At 40.9% G+C, this 14,721-nt stretch overlaps 1 protein-coding gene and 1 long non-coding RNA gene across 37 annotated transcripts in view; both read right to left on the bottom strand.

Moving 5' to 3' along the window:
• The window catches only part of DTNA (dystrobrevin alpha), a 271,418-nt gene that overhangs the window by 252,608 nt on the left and 4,089 nt on the right, over positions 1-14,721 (bottom strand). The window lies entirely within an intron of this gene.
• On the bottom strand, positions 6,378-8,677 carry LOC140706928 (uncharacterized). Its single transcript, XR_012086860.2, has 4 exons — positions 8,545-8,677; positions 7,212-7,427; positions 6,926-6,990; positions 6,378-6,598 (listed from the first exon to the last, which is right to left on the bottom strand). It is a non-coding gene; the product is annotated as an uncharacterized LOC140706928 (long non-coding RNA).

The following is a 14,721-nucleotide window of genomic DNA, read 5'->3' as shown; positions in this document are numbered from 1 at the left end:
AAGGCCACATGTTAGCACAGAAGCATTGTAAAAATATCATGTTAAACCATTCTCTTCTAAACTGCCCCTTTAAAAGTATCTTGTTCAAAATAAAGCAGCACAGTTTTGTTATCTGCACTTGTTCATGTAAGTAAACAGGCAATTATTATTAGCCTCTTAGAATAATACTTTAGCATGGTTGGTGAAGAACCATTGTGCTACAGCAGATGATAAAACCATACCTATATCCAGCCTCTGATACTTCAAAGGGGGTGCAGGAAGCATCCCATTTTTTTCATAACTGATTGGAACTTCTAATTATGCTAATAAGTTACAATCAGATATATGGTTCCTTGCCACAAATAGTGCCATATTGGTTGTTCAAATATCTCACACATTTCACTATGATGGACCGTGGACGACACATTTCAATGAATAACATTTTTCATGTTGATGTCATACTGTTACATCAAGAGTTAATGGCTAAGAGTTAACAGACTGCAAAACCCCCTTATTCTTTTTCTGCGTTGGCTGTGCATAATAACAGAACCAAGAAGTACAGCAGCCATTTCATGGCAGTGTGCATATCCATAATTCAAAATCTGTCTTGGATCTCATTTTTCAAAGGTCACCCTCTCAGTTCAGGGAGCAGCTTTTTTGCCTTTAAATGAAAGCTCTCTAGATTATTGATATGCAGACATATATGCCTAACATGACATACATACATGGCCTGTTGGCCGTCTCCACTGAAGTCCTTCTGTTTGGATGGCACCCTGCCAGTAACAAGTTGGCTGAACCATTTTATTGGAGTGGAACTGCCAAAGCATGATGGAGTTTGATGGGCAGCCAACATCCATCCATCCCTCCATCCTGTTCCACACCACAAGACCACACACTGACACATGCTGTGCAGCGAATATTTCAAAGAAAAGGTGTTGATCAGCACATCCAGCTGTGACAAGCCACACTTCATTTCAGGGTGCCCTGAAAAATATTTTACTAGCAACAAAAGATTAAAAATTATAACCATAGAACCCTAAAATTGGTAAAGTTCCATTTCCCAAAAGAGAACATCAGATGTCAGAGGAGCCGGGGAAGAAATAAAAGCAAGCAGTTTTCAGATGGAAACATACTGCATTTATAGTTTAGATACAGAATTTTATAGATAAGTCTAGAGTGAGCTTAAATATTCATTGAATGATCTGAGAATAAGTAATATGTACAACAACACTTAAATCAAGTATATTTTCAAATTTCTCAAACCATGAAAACAAGAAAAACGTTTCATTTCTGAAAACTGAGTACTGTAACCACTCTTGAAAAAAGCTGTGGATGTAGCACATATTCAATCAGAGCTGAACTGAAAGTGTCTGGCCAAACTTTTTTGGCCTGAAGAGAGCTGAGAGGAGTGAAAAGTGCCTATCTTCTTTACACACCTATTCTACAGCACTTTGTTGTTGGTTTGTGGTCATGGCAGTCCAGTAGTAGCTAGTGTCTGCTCTACCATCAGGCAGAGTGATGCAGTTGCTTGGAGTTGCAAATGCTGTGAGATGGTAGTAATACATTGGTGGAGGAGAGAACTGTACGCCACCATGGCATGTCCTGCATCCCTTATAATAAATCTACTGTCCCTCAGGTGTACCAGAAAGCCCTATGTTACCACTACTGAAGAACAATTCAGCTGTCAATCCACTCAGCTTTTATACATGGAATGGAAAGTGGCACCAACTTGCTATTCAACAAAATGTCCTGGTCTGACCCATCTTCACTGCTGCTAAAGGGTATTACCATAGAATCATTGAATAGTGAAGTTGGAAGGGGCCTATAAGGCCATCAAGTCCAGCCCCCTGCTCGATGCAGGAATACAAATCCAAAGATATCTGCCAGGTGATTGTCTAAGTTCCTCTTGAATGCCTCCAGTCTTGGAGCACTCACCACCTCTCAAGGTAAATGATTCCACTGTCCTACTGCTCTAACAGTTAGGAAGGCAGCTACCTTATCTTGAGTACAGCTTAGAAACCTTGTTTGAATCTAAAATGATATCTGTGTTTCCTTGTAGGAGACTCAGTATCAGTATCTGTACAACAGTATCAGTAACCAATACATCCATACAATTTGTGGCTCTCCTTCCTGTTGTCTCGCCACTCTTGTATAACTCTCTAGTATGAGAATGTGGACACATTAACTCACAAGCTTGGAGTGATAGCCTCTGCTCAGATGAATGTGGACCTGTGTAAGGCTGGGAACAAATTTGTATGTAGGCATTTCAAAAACACCATGTTAATGCTCAAAGTTCCACTTCCCTTTTGGCTCCATTGTGTCAGGAACACCGTTATGTGACTCTTAAGTTACAAATCATTTTCTAGAAATGGCTTTCACATCACATTTTAATTGCTCTTATTATTTGAGACAACAAAGCAGAGTCAGAATCTGTCACCAGGAAAAGAAATGCAGTGTTATCTGTTTGCTTTAGGTTTGTTTTTAAACCTTGGAAGAGGAGAACACCAAGCCCAAGGCAATATCAAGAAGTGGAGGAATCCCACAGGGCTGATGTGGAATTCCCTCCAGCTGCTACTTCATTATCATCCTATATGTCCTAAGATTATCTTTTGATTTCACAAGTGTATTTGGAATAGCTTTGGGCAACATTCTAGGAGTGGACTTCACTAAAGTAAGACTCAAATTGGTAAGGAGTTGATACTGTGATTAAGGCTAATAACACCTGCCCTTTACTGGATGATTTCTGGACTGAAGTAAAGTTTTTCTGTCAGCTTGTGGGTAGGGTCTGAACAGTTTCTAAAGAGCGGAAAACATATACAGTAACTGGTTTCTTTCTCTTCAGATTCCTTCAGAAGACAACTGTTCCCATGAGAGTTGTTCCCTAGAAAGCAGAGACTGGAAAAACTTTTATGGACTACAACTCCCACAATTCCCAGACAGAACTTGGAGTCTAAAACAGGAAACTTTGCCAGAGAGGTGGAAAGAAAGGCAAACATCAGCTTCAGTTCTAGACAGAGGACATGAGGGTGAGTAAGTTAGTTCATGGTTCATACTTGCCATTAATGAACGGAATATTAATGGAACATGATGCAATAATAAACTCAATTTCTCATGGACAAGTGAAGAGTCAACCTGGGTTGTCCACTGACTAGATTTCAACCAGTCTTGTTTGAAGACCTCTAACCCTTTTCCTGCCCCCTCTGCCATACCTATTAACAGCAACTTTGCATTCAGAATTGAAAAATGTGAAACTTGGTCTAGCATGAAGATAAGCAAGATGATGGAGAAGAATCCTCTGCTAAACTTGTGTGTGCAAGCTAGAGCTGCACCTAAGCAATTTTAAATGTCCAGGAGGTTACTTGAGTTGTGAGGTGTGCAACTAGCATTTCTCTTCAACATCTGCTTCTATATTCATGCAAAGAAAAGTTTGCCAACCCTCTGTGTGTGTGTGTGTGTGTGTGTGTGTTTTGTGTGTGTGTGTGTGTGTGTGTGTTTTCTCTCCTTAAAAGGACCCAAGGCAGCTTACATCAAGGTATAAAATCTTAGAAAAAGAAAAAAGAAAGAATACAATGGCAAAGAGCAGGGTCCTGGCATGCCCATCAGCTAATACATGTGGGTCCACATGCCAACACTGTATCTGTTTGCCACTGCTTCTCCAAATGCCATTCTCTAGGTGAGCATCTGGAAGGGACTTTGGGCTGCCAGACCCGGACCTCAGTCCTGAGATCTAGCTCTATACCAATACCAAAAGTTCTTCAGGCACAAGAGTGTGAACCAACAAAATGAGTCAACTAGTAAAGTTTGAGTCATTATAGATACTCCACTAATGCAGTTACTATTAATAGCAATTATATAGCTGGCGTAACACCATTAGTAAGAGAGTGTACATATAATACTCATCTACTGCTTGCACTGTGTTTATGCTTCAGTTTTGGAAATTCCTACACATGAGAGGTGTCATTAATGCTAATAACTGCATTCTTTTAACTAAAAATTCATGTCATCCATCAATCTTATCTTTCTGTTTGTTTCCTGCTTTGTGGCTCACAATATGTCTAATAGCGGTAAGAAGGACAATTAAAAAACGTAGTAAAAGAAATAGGTCCTTGTTTGAGGCAAATGCTGGTGTCTCTTAAGTATGGATGGGCAAAGTGTGGCCCATGACCCACATGTAGCCCTCTTGGGCTCCCAGTGCAGCATTCTCAGCCCTCCCCCCCAATCTATATTGTGACTTCCCAAGGCACTTCAAAGTCCTGGAGAAGGCATTCCAGTAACATGGAAGCAGACAACTAGAATGGAATGCAGACTCAGATTGCTCCGCCTGTGGTCCTGGGCAGCAATCCTGCCTAGATGCTACTCTTTTCTTCCTCTTTCTCCTCCAGTGCTTTTAATTATGTGACACACACAAGAGCTTTTTCCTGTCATTGCTCTCCATGTCAGAGAAATGTTCCAGTGTCTAATTTCTTCATGTTTGGCACAGAACCCTGTGCTCCCTACATCAGCCCCTTGCACTATAGTGTGAATATTCTGCAAGACAACAACAAAGTCAACAGAACAAGAGGCATGAGATAAAGGCATAGCAGAACATGTCCATTCTCAGCCCCATAATTTCCACAACACACTTAAGAAAACCCTTATGTGGAAGGCACTCCCTTTTGAATTAGTCTATTCATACACTTGATATTTTAGACACGGTGTTAAAATTCACCATTATAATGGGGCTCTTTAAACGGAACTAGTAGGGTTTTTCCCCCTTGTTTTAGTCTTTTTATTCATTTTTGTTCGACTTCCCATTTTATAATAGCGTTTCATTTGTACAGTGTCTTGAGTGTCTTGATAGAAACAACAACAACAACAACAACAACAACAACAACAACAACAACAACAACAACAACAATAATGTGTCATCTAGTCAATTCTAACTTATGGTGACTCTTTTCAGGGTTTTCCAGGTAGAGAATAGTCAGAAGTAGTTTACCATCCCTTTCTTCTGGGGCACCCTGGGAGTGTACAGCTTGTCAAAGGTCACACAGGCTGGCTCAACCTGCAGGAGGCAGAATGAGGAATCTCTGGCTCCACAGCCAGGTATCTAAAATACTGAGCTATCCAGATACAATATAAATACAAATTTACAGATAAATATACCAATTATTGTGTAATCATCCAGCCTTGTTCACTAAACTGACAGAAGTGTTATCAATCAAAAACTTTTTTTCTACTTTCAACTAGGAGGAATAAAAATCTAACAAAGAGGGGATGAAAGAAGTGCTGCATGTTGATTTTTTATAATAATGCTAGGAGCCCACTGTCTGCAAACTCCCATGGAAGGAAACCCAGTGACAGTTGTGCCTCAGTTGTGCCTCAAGACTAAGGGCTTTTTAATCAAGTAGGTGTCTGAATCCTCTTTTTATGTCCAATCATGTCACTCCTGATTTATGAAAATCATATGAATGAGTAACTTCCAAACATTCTTATCAGGTCTGGAATCATGTAGATGTTCACAAAGCCAGATGAAGATCTGGCTTTGTGAACAGTTTGGCAATAAAGGAAGGAATAAAGTTCAGTTTACCACTGGCAACCAGCACCGAAAAACTGTAGCAATACAGCCCAGTATGAAAAAGGCCTGCAGAGGGAGAGGGAAAGAGCGAGAGCAAGAGCAAGAGAGAGCGAGCGAGAGAGAGAGAGAGTACAAGTACACACACATACACACACAATCAATAGGAGAAGCAGCATCTTGAAAAGAAAAGGGTCACATACAGAACAAAGAATGGAAGCTATAATAGGAAGCTCATAGCAAGAGGAGTATCACAATGGAGAACAGGAAATGACAGTTCAGATCTACCACCCATGCTTGTTGTAATGATTGCCAAAACACACATCTCAACTTTTGGATGCTCCACCAACAATAATGATTTTAGATAATTGTTTTAGATGCAAAAAAAAAGTGGAGTGAAAGTGGATGAGAATTAATGTATTCTTAAAGGCTTTCACGGCTGGGATCCAACGGTTGTTGTAGGTTTTTCAGGCTGTTTGGCCGTGTTCTGAAGGTTTTTCTTCCTAATGTTTTGCTAGCCTCTGTGGCTTGCATCTTCATAGGACAGAAGTTAGAACTCTCTCTGGAGGATAATTAACTCAGTTCTCCTATTTCATAAAGCCGACATTGCTAATGGAACAGGCACCTTCCAGAGCCCCAAGCTGCATGCAGACCAGGTAATACAGAGAAGATGGAGAACCCTTTATATGGAAAGACAGCACTATGAAATTGCATCTACTTCAGCTTCTAACTTCTTTCCAAGCTGCAGATCCTCAGTCATGCTGCAGTATAGTATGCAGGAAAGCCTCACCCCTCTCCAAGAGAAATAAGTATCTAATAAATATAATAAGAACATAGGCATTGCTGAGTTAACACTTTTATTGAACTGCATCAGTGATGGAGGAAGTTCTGAATATCACAAAGCAAAGGGTTGCCAATGTTTCTATGCATGCTGGGCTTACATGCCTTTGAAAGTTGCAAGACAGACATCAAGGTAATAGGGAAAAACTTCTCAATGTCCATGGTGGGTAGAGCATCACTTCTTCCAACGCAGGCTGCCTGACATCATTCTAAAGCACGGAAGCTCTGGAAAGACAAAAGAGTGAACGTCCATGGAAGAATAGCTGGATTTCCACTGTTGTTGGTTTTTGTATGGGCCTTATTTTTGGTCTCTGTTACATTTAAAGTAGATACAATTCTTATCTCTTATTCTATCTTTTCTGTGGAAAGACAAAGTGACCATCGTAGTCAACAACTGAAACAGTCAGCTTCAGTGCCGAGATACTAGTAAAGGTAACCGAGTAAGAGACAAAGGAGTATGACCTCTTAGGCATTCTTCCAATCCCCACATTAGTGGTTCCCCTGACATTCACAATGGTGATTGATGGTGTAGTCATTAAAACAGATACTCACCTATCCTTATATAGTTTCACTGGCTTCAGTCACAGTGTGGCCTGCTCCTTGTGTTGGATCAAATTCTAAAACGGAAACAGGGTTTATGAGTACCAATACAACTAAAGACTGCAGAGTTAGATGCTCTGGGCATCTAACTCAGTATTATCCACAATGATAGGTCTCCAAGGTTTCAGTTAGGAGTCTTTCCAAATCTCCACCCTATTGGGACATGCTAGAAACTGAGGCCAGCTTAATATGTGCTCTTCAAAATAAACAGAAACAAGTGTGCTGCTCACTGTCTTACCAGCAGTCTGGAGTTGAAATCTCTCTGCACAGAGAAGGTTTTCTTCACTTCCATATGTAGCACTGCGCCAGTATAATGTGAGTGACTGGGTTAGTTGACCACAGCCTGGAAAAGACTGATCACATCACCTCAGGAGTTGTGAATTTCAGTCACTAAAGATTTCCTCTGCTTGACCCGCAGATCCAATGGTTTCCACATGAAAATGAGCTATAGAAACTATGAAACAGAAATAGGATATGTTTAATTTTTGAAAATATCTCCATTTCTGTTGTCATTCACCTTCTGCAGAGATAATTTTATTACTAGGATTTAAGCTGCTATGTTTTATATTCCTGTTTTAAATGCTGTAAAACACCTTGAGTAACTCACTCACTCACTCACTCACTCACTCACTCACTCACTCACTCACTCACTCACTCACTCACTCACTCACTCACTCACTCACTCACTTACAATATTCTATTGTACTTACTTACAATACTCTAGCGTAGAGATCCCCAACCCCTGGTCTGCAGCTTGAGCCGGACTGGGCTGCAGAGACAGATCTCCCCCCCACCCCCACATACACTGCCCCTTGCACAGCCCTTTTGCACCTGCGTGCAAGCATGCCCACACACGAGCGCTGCACCACTCTTTGTGCATGTGCATAAGCATGCACGCCCATACGAGCACCCACTGCTCCTTTGTGCATGCACGCACCCATGCCCACATGGGAACGTGTGCGCTCCTTCGTGCATGCGCACGCAGGGGGTGCCCCGCCTTCCCCAGTTGATCCGTGGAACTAAAAAGGTGGGGAACGCTGCTCTAAGGCAATGGTTTTCAACCTTCCATATTTTATGTCCCAGCAATCATTCTGTGAAAGAACTTGGGTCCTAACCGGTCAGAACCAAAACACAGTTCTACCAAGAAAGTAATTCATACTTTTCTAAGCATTCCATTATTATATTTACTATGTATCATGAATTTTAAGGACATAAAATTATAGGAGTGTTATTGGAAGTAAGTACAAAGGACCAATAATTTGGTTAGTAGCTAAACATTGTTATAACTTTATTGAGTACTGTACAATGTTTACTGCTACAATAGCTGTTAATCACCAGATAAAGGGTTACAGATGCATAATCTATAGAAAGTAGGGTTAGTAGAAGATGGCATGTCACAATTATAGAAGATGGGGATTAAAGAAGACAGAATTCTTGGCAATTGGTATTAATATCCTCCATTCCATACAGAGTATTATGTGCCCCATTGGTGGCATTTGTTTCACTGGTTGAGAACCACTGCTCTAAGCCATAGGTTCTCTTTGCCTTGTGGGCCACCTTCCTTTGCTCACCTGTGTAAGGCCTCTGGTCGCTGCAATCTCCATGTAGAAAATATGTTGTTGAGATTCCTTGTGAGTATATACATCTTGGGTCCTGAGACAGGGTGATGTTCTGAGAAGACAAGTGTTAGCAATATGCTTTTCCTGCTTTGTCATTATCCTAGGTTATTTGTGCTAATTGCTCCCTTTTATCAGGGCTTCCATCATCTGAATTTCTACTTCTACATTATACTGTGACTTCTCTACACACAAGAACAGAATTGTACACCCTCTATGTTAAGTCTTGCACTACATGAAGACCAAACTAAAGGTCTTGTGAGGTTAGGGATATAAACTATTGTGATTTGTCTTTGAGTGGTAAATACCAATGCTTCCCAAAATCTACTCCCTCCAAGATAGTGAAATTTGTTTTGCCTTCTGACGGTTTTGCAAACAGTATGTGCATTTTTGAAAAAATATGTAACCATTATTTTGCGAATGTACTAGTAAAATTAGTTGTACTGGATGGATTGCTTATGTCTTTGTGATCAATCAGCTGCTCTTCTGAGATTATGTTGTGTATATGCTTTTAGCTTCGTAAAGGAAAAAGGCACTAACTTTGTATAGAGACATTTTGTGCAAGTTAAGAACAAATGCAACAGCAACACAAGTGCTTGGTGGTCTCATGCTAGAGGAAAGATTTCCCATGATGAATGAATCTTCATGGCTAGCAGATCTGCAGCAACCAAAAGGAAGGAGACTGAGATTTTTTCAAATCTCTGCATTAAATACATGCTTAATTTCATGTGACACATAAGATTTTTTTGTTTAAATGTAAATAGTACATTTTACAATTTACATTGTAAACTGAGTAATAATTGAGGGAATAAATTGGCAAGAGTGAACATTATCTGCATCACAACAGGCACGGAGCTGGGAATTCCTACCCTACTGCTACTTGCAGAAAATCCCTCCCTTTGGATGAGCTACTGCCAACAGGGAATCTTCCGCTAAACAAATTCCCAATTGTTTCAGCATCACACCTCCTTTCTCGTTTCTTGAGAAACTCTCATGCCTCCTCACCTCCACCATAATCCAGCCTTCTTGTAACAATAGCAACAACAACAACAACAACAACAACAACAACAACAACAACAACAACAACAACAACAACAAAATCAATGTATGGTTTAAAATAAAAAAAACACATCTTAGTAAAATTATATTTTTAAAAGCACACAGTATTTTTTTTCTGATCACAAAAAGTTAATATATAATATAATTTACCATAAGAGACATCAGAGGAAAAAGAACAACTGTGATGGAAAGGATGATCTCACTGTCTCATACCCCTTTTCTTCATGCTGTCAAGGGCCACAGCCTCAGTTTGGGAACCACTGCCTCAAAGTAAATACCAACTTCAAAAGATACTTCAGAGCACACATTCCCTAATATTCTTTCCATTTTTAAAACTCTTCACAATAAAAAACAAAGGCACATAAATGTCACATTAAATTTATCCCTGAGACGGCTGTTCTCTAGCTGGGGCTTCTACACTGATGGTGGTGTGCTTTGACTGGCTGCAAAATTAAGCACGACTCAGATGTTATGCCTGAACTGGGTACATAAAATGTACACAAGGCATTTGGTTGCATGTCCTGCCCCTGTCCCCAAGGTGCCTATGCATGCTGGCCTCTCAATCCAAGAGCACCCATGTTCAGAGGAGAGTTTTGCAGGGTTGGTTTTCCTCATGTTCACACTCAGATGCAAATAGAACTCTTTCTGGGATCTAGAACCCTGACTCAATATCTTGGTTTCTCACAATCCTATGATTCTCTGAGAGGATTGTGTCAGGTATAATATATCTTAAATACAAAGGACCTGAATCAGTGCTCAAGTGCATCAGTTTAATGACAAAATGGCTTCAATAATGGAAACAGTGGCTCAGGTCCATGATTCTCAATCAGCTGGCAAAATCATGGCCGTTCATATTGCATCTTGCACAGTCAAGTCACAAGCCTGCTATGATGAATGGTTAAGTCTCATGTCACAACTAATTGCCCTGCAGAATCCCACAAATGTATATTCTTTGCAGAAGTGCTGAGTGGATGGGCATCTACATAATTAATAAAAAGCACAGGCATTCCAAACGTAATTATTAGGATTTACCAAGCTATGCTTGGCAGTGGACTTAAGCAACCGACTGTTAATAGAAAAGTGTGTAAGCTATGCTTACAGTACAAAATTAGGAGCACAGAGTTTAATCAGCTGGAATGAGATGCTGTTTCAGAACAAAGTCAGCTATAAGGGTGAAACTGCCTTATTCTCTGGATGAATAGAACTGAAATGAAATCAAGGGAAATGAGAATCATAGGTTTTATATTATGATAAATTCTAAAGAACTGTGGAGGGCTTGTTCATTCCTGTGAAAATCACAGTGTGATAAAGTTACTGTTTTGGACTACAATTCCAAGGCTCTCCCAGACAGTTCTGGCCTTAATAAGATGCAATAATTAATATTTTTTTTGCTCCACAAATGCACAACAGCACATGGCTCTTCTGCTGTGTACCAGTTCTTACCCGAATCTTTTAGTTATTTTACAGTATTCATTCCAATCTGTATTTCCAAAATAACAAATGTGTGCCTGCAAGTCACAAGTATCAATGCACAGAAATCTGTCAGAGATCCATGATTAAATACAGCTCCAGTTTCAGTTTTCCTAAGACAAACCCATGTTGCCTTTGTAGAATTCATACTTCTTGGATTATAATTTTAGGAATAATTGCATAGATCCTGCAACAGATTACACTTAAATTGCTGTGATTTTGTTTATTTGTTTCTTGTTTTATGTTTTGTTTTGTACACCAAACCAACAAATATACTGGTATGAGCTAACTATGTCATTAATTGTGTTATCAACTATGTTATCAATCTGCATTAACCTCTTCGTTGTTTTGTTCCAGGTTGTTTTAATGCTCTGTTACCTTTCGGACCAGTGGTCCTGACCCGACCAGATAGGCGGGATATAAATAACATAAATAAATAATAAATAAGTTTTTACACTTTATTTCTCTTGTACAGTAATGTGATTGATATAGTAAGCTCACTTGGATGCTCCTGAAAACACTTGCAAAAAGTAGAGTTAGAATTGCTACTATTAAAAACTATCTCATGAAGATCCAGCAGGGCTACAATCCCATACATACTCAATGCTACATTGAACACAAAAAATGATTCTTTTCTGAGCAGACAGGACATGAATCTGAATCCCTTTGTGAATCTCTTTAATTGATTAAATACATTGGCAAAGTGCCATTAAATTTGATAGATCTACAACAATGTCAGTGATGAATTAATATTTCCAGATTTAAGTCCCAGAAGTAGGAAAAATACATGCACACAAAGTAACAGGTATTGCTTTTCCCACCATGAAATACTGTATCTGAAATTCCAGACACCTGTAGTCAGAAGTGGCAATGAATTCACAGGCCTATTTTCCCCCAAAAATAAGACAGGGTCTTATATTAATTTTCACTCCAAAAAAACACATTAGGGCTTATTTTCAGGAGATTTTTTTTCTTGTGTACAACAATCTATGTACATTTATTCAGATACAGTCATGTCATCTTCTTCTGGTTGCTGCACAATGGTGAAGGGCAGGGTTTCACTTAACTGGGGCTTATTTTTGGGATAGAGCTTATATTATGAGCATTCTGAAAAATCATACTAGGACTTATTTTCAGATTACGTCTTATTTTTGGGGAAACAAGGTAATAACCATAAATAATTACAGGACTGTAGTGACTTTTCTGCTACTGATTATTACTGGTCCAAATGGGCTAACAGAACATGTTCGGCCAACACAGAGATGGTGAAGTCAAGTAAGCTATTGTTGTTGTTATGTGCTGTCAAGTCACTTCCAACTCTTGGCAACCCTACGAATGAGTGCTCTACAAAATGTCCTGTCCTCAGCTGTCCTTGCAGACTCAGGCCTATGATCTCTTTTAGAGAATCAGTCCATCTCATATTTGGTCTTCCTGATGCCTTTCACCTTTCCCAGCACCACTGTCTTTTCCAGGGAATCCTGTCTTCTCATGATGTGCCCAAAGTAGACAACTTCAATTTCAACATTTTTGCCTCAAGATAGCTCGAGGACCAACTTGTTTGTCTTTCTGGCAATCCAGGGTATCTGCAAAGCTCTCCTCCAGAACCACATTTCAAGTGAATCTATTTTTTCCTGTCAGCTTTCTTAACTGTCCAGTTTTCACACCTATATGTGGTGATTGGAAATACCAGAGTGTGGATGATCTTGGCTTTGGTCTCTTTGATGACACATCCTTACACTTGATGATCTTTTCTAGTTCCTTCATTGCTGCCCTCCCTAGTCCCAGACTTAAACAAACTATTTAATAGCATCAAATTGCTACACTCTTATACAGGTACCTCTGCACTACAAATGTCTAACAACTGTAGAGCAAGCAAGCAGTCAAAAGCAAAACTTTAGCCAATGCTATACTCACTGTCTATGATTAACATACAGTAAAAGATTCATTGTATTAATGTTTTTCTTGCATTCCCTTTAAACAGAAGAGACAGATTCCTTTATATCTTATTGATATATCACAAAACAAAGAAGAATAAAAAAAACCCCATATCTAAAATTAGAAGTATGCAGATTTCTGTTTATGGAATACAATTTCTACATTTCCCCAGGCAGCACAGCCTTGAAGAATCTGTACTTTTAGTATTTAAAAATATCTTATTCTTTCTTTATTGTTGTCTCTAGCTGGAAACTACAGTGGACCCTCGACACATGAAGGGCTCCACCTGCAGACTTTTCGAATTGCAAACTTCTCCGGCTGCAAAATTTTACTTTGACTTGCGGCCGGAGAATTGAGCTGCGGACCAGAAGGGGGAGGCGGAGAAAGCACCAAATTCAAATTTGGTGCTTTCCCCACCTCCCCCTTCCGGTCCGTAGGCTGCCGATAGTGACTCCGGATGCCTTCCAGGGCTTCTCCACCCCCACGGGAGGCATCTTGGAAGTCCTCCCACCACTGATCGTGCTTCGGAGGCATGATCGGCAGTGGGGGGGGACCTCTGAGATGCCTCCCATGGTGGTGGAGCTTCTCCAGAGGCACGATTGGTGGCGAAGGGGACCTCTGGAGGCCTTCCAGGGGAGGCCTCTCAGAGGTCGTCTTCCGCCGCCGCTGGCGGCTTTCTCAGGGTGAACCGATCCTACCAGGGGAGGGCTTCACCAGTAGGCCCAGTCTACTCCCTGGGAAAGCCTGGTAGACTAGGCATACCAGGGGAAGTCCTCCCCTGGTAGGCCCGGTCTACCTAGGGTTGCCAGATGTCAGGCAAAAGGAGGACATGTCCTCCTTTTAAGCCTAATGTCCTCTGTCAGGCAGGCAAAGATAAAGACCTTTAAATGTCAGGCTTTTGTATATTTTGTTATAATTTTGGATGGGAAGGGGAGAGGTGGAAGGACCCTCTTCCCCCTGACTTCCCCCCCCCACCTGCCCGCTCACCCCCGGTATTTTGAAAAAAAGCCTCCATTGAATTTATTTTTAATTTTTAACATGACTGTTTCTTGGTCGGTTCACTAAAAGACATTGATTGGCAGCTATTGTAATAAAATTGTATTGATTGTGGGTTTAATCTAGAATAATTCAAATGAAACATTCAATACTGTATGTCTTCCTTTGTCCACCTTTTTGTCTTTCTATGTCCTCCTTTTAGTACCTGTGTATCTGGCAACCCTAGGTCTACCAGGCTTTCCCGGGGAGTAGACCAGACCTACCAGGGGAAACCCTCCCCTAGTAGGCCCGGTTCACCCTGGGAAAGCCTACATCGGCAGGGGACCTCCGAGAGGCCTCCGGCAGCGGCGGGGAAGCCCCTGGAGGCCTCAGACAGCAGCAATGGCAGCAGTGAGGGACCACCGTGAGGCCTCCGGCAGCACCGGGGAAGGCCTTGGAGGCCTTGGGCAGCGGCAATGGTGGCAGCGAGGGACCTCCAAGAGCCCTCCGGCTGTGGCGAGGAAGTCCTCGGAGGCCTCGGGCAGTGGTGGTGGCAGCGGCGGGGGACCCCAGAAGGCTTCAGACCGGTAAGGTTTATTTATTTTCATTTTTTGTGGGGGGGTGGTATTTTTTTCTTCGGTCGGTTATGGATTAATGGCTTTTCAATGTATTCCTATGGGAAATGGACCCTCA

This window comes from Pogona vitticeps, chromosome 4 (genome assembly GCF_051106095.1).
Source record: "Pogona vitticeps strain Pit_001003342236 chromosome 4, PviZW2.1, whole genome shotgun sequence".
Classification (NCBI taxonomy): domain Eukaryota; kingdom Metazoa; phylum Chordata; class Lepidosauria; order Squamata; family Agamidae; genus Pogona; species Pogona vitticeps.
Note: the sequence above shows the minus strand (reverse complement) of the source record. Positions and strands in the feature narration are given on the sequence as shown.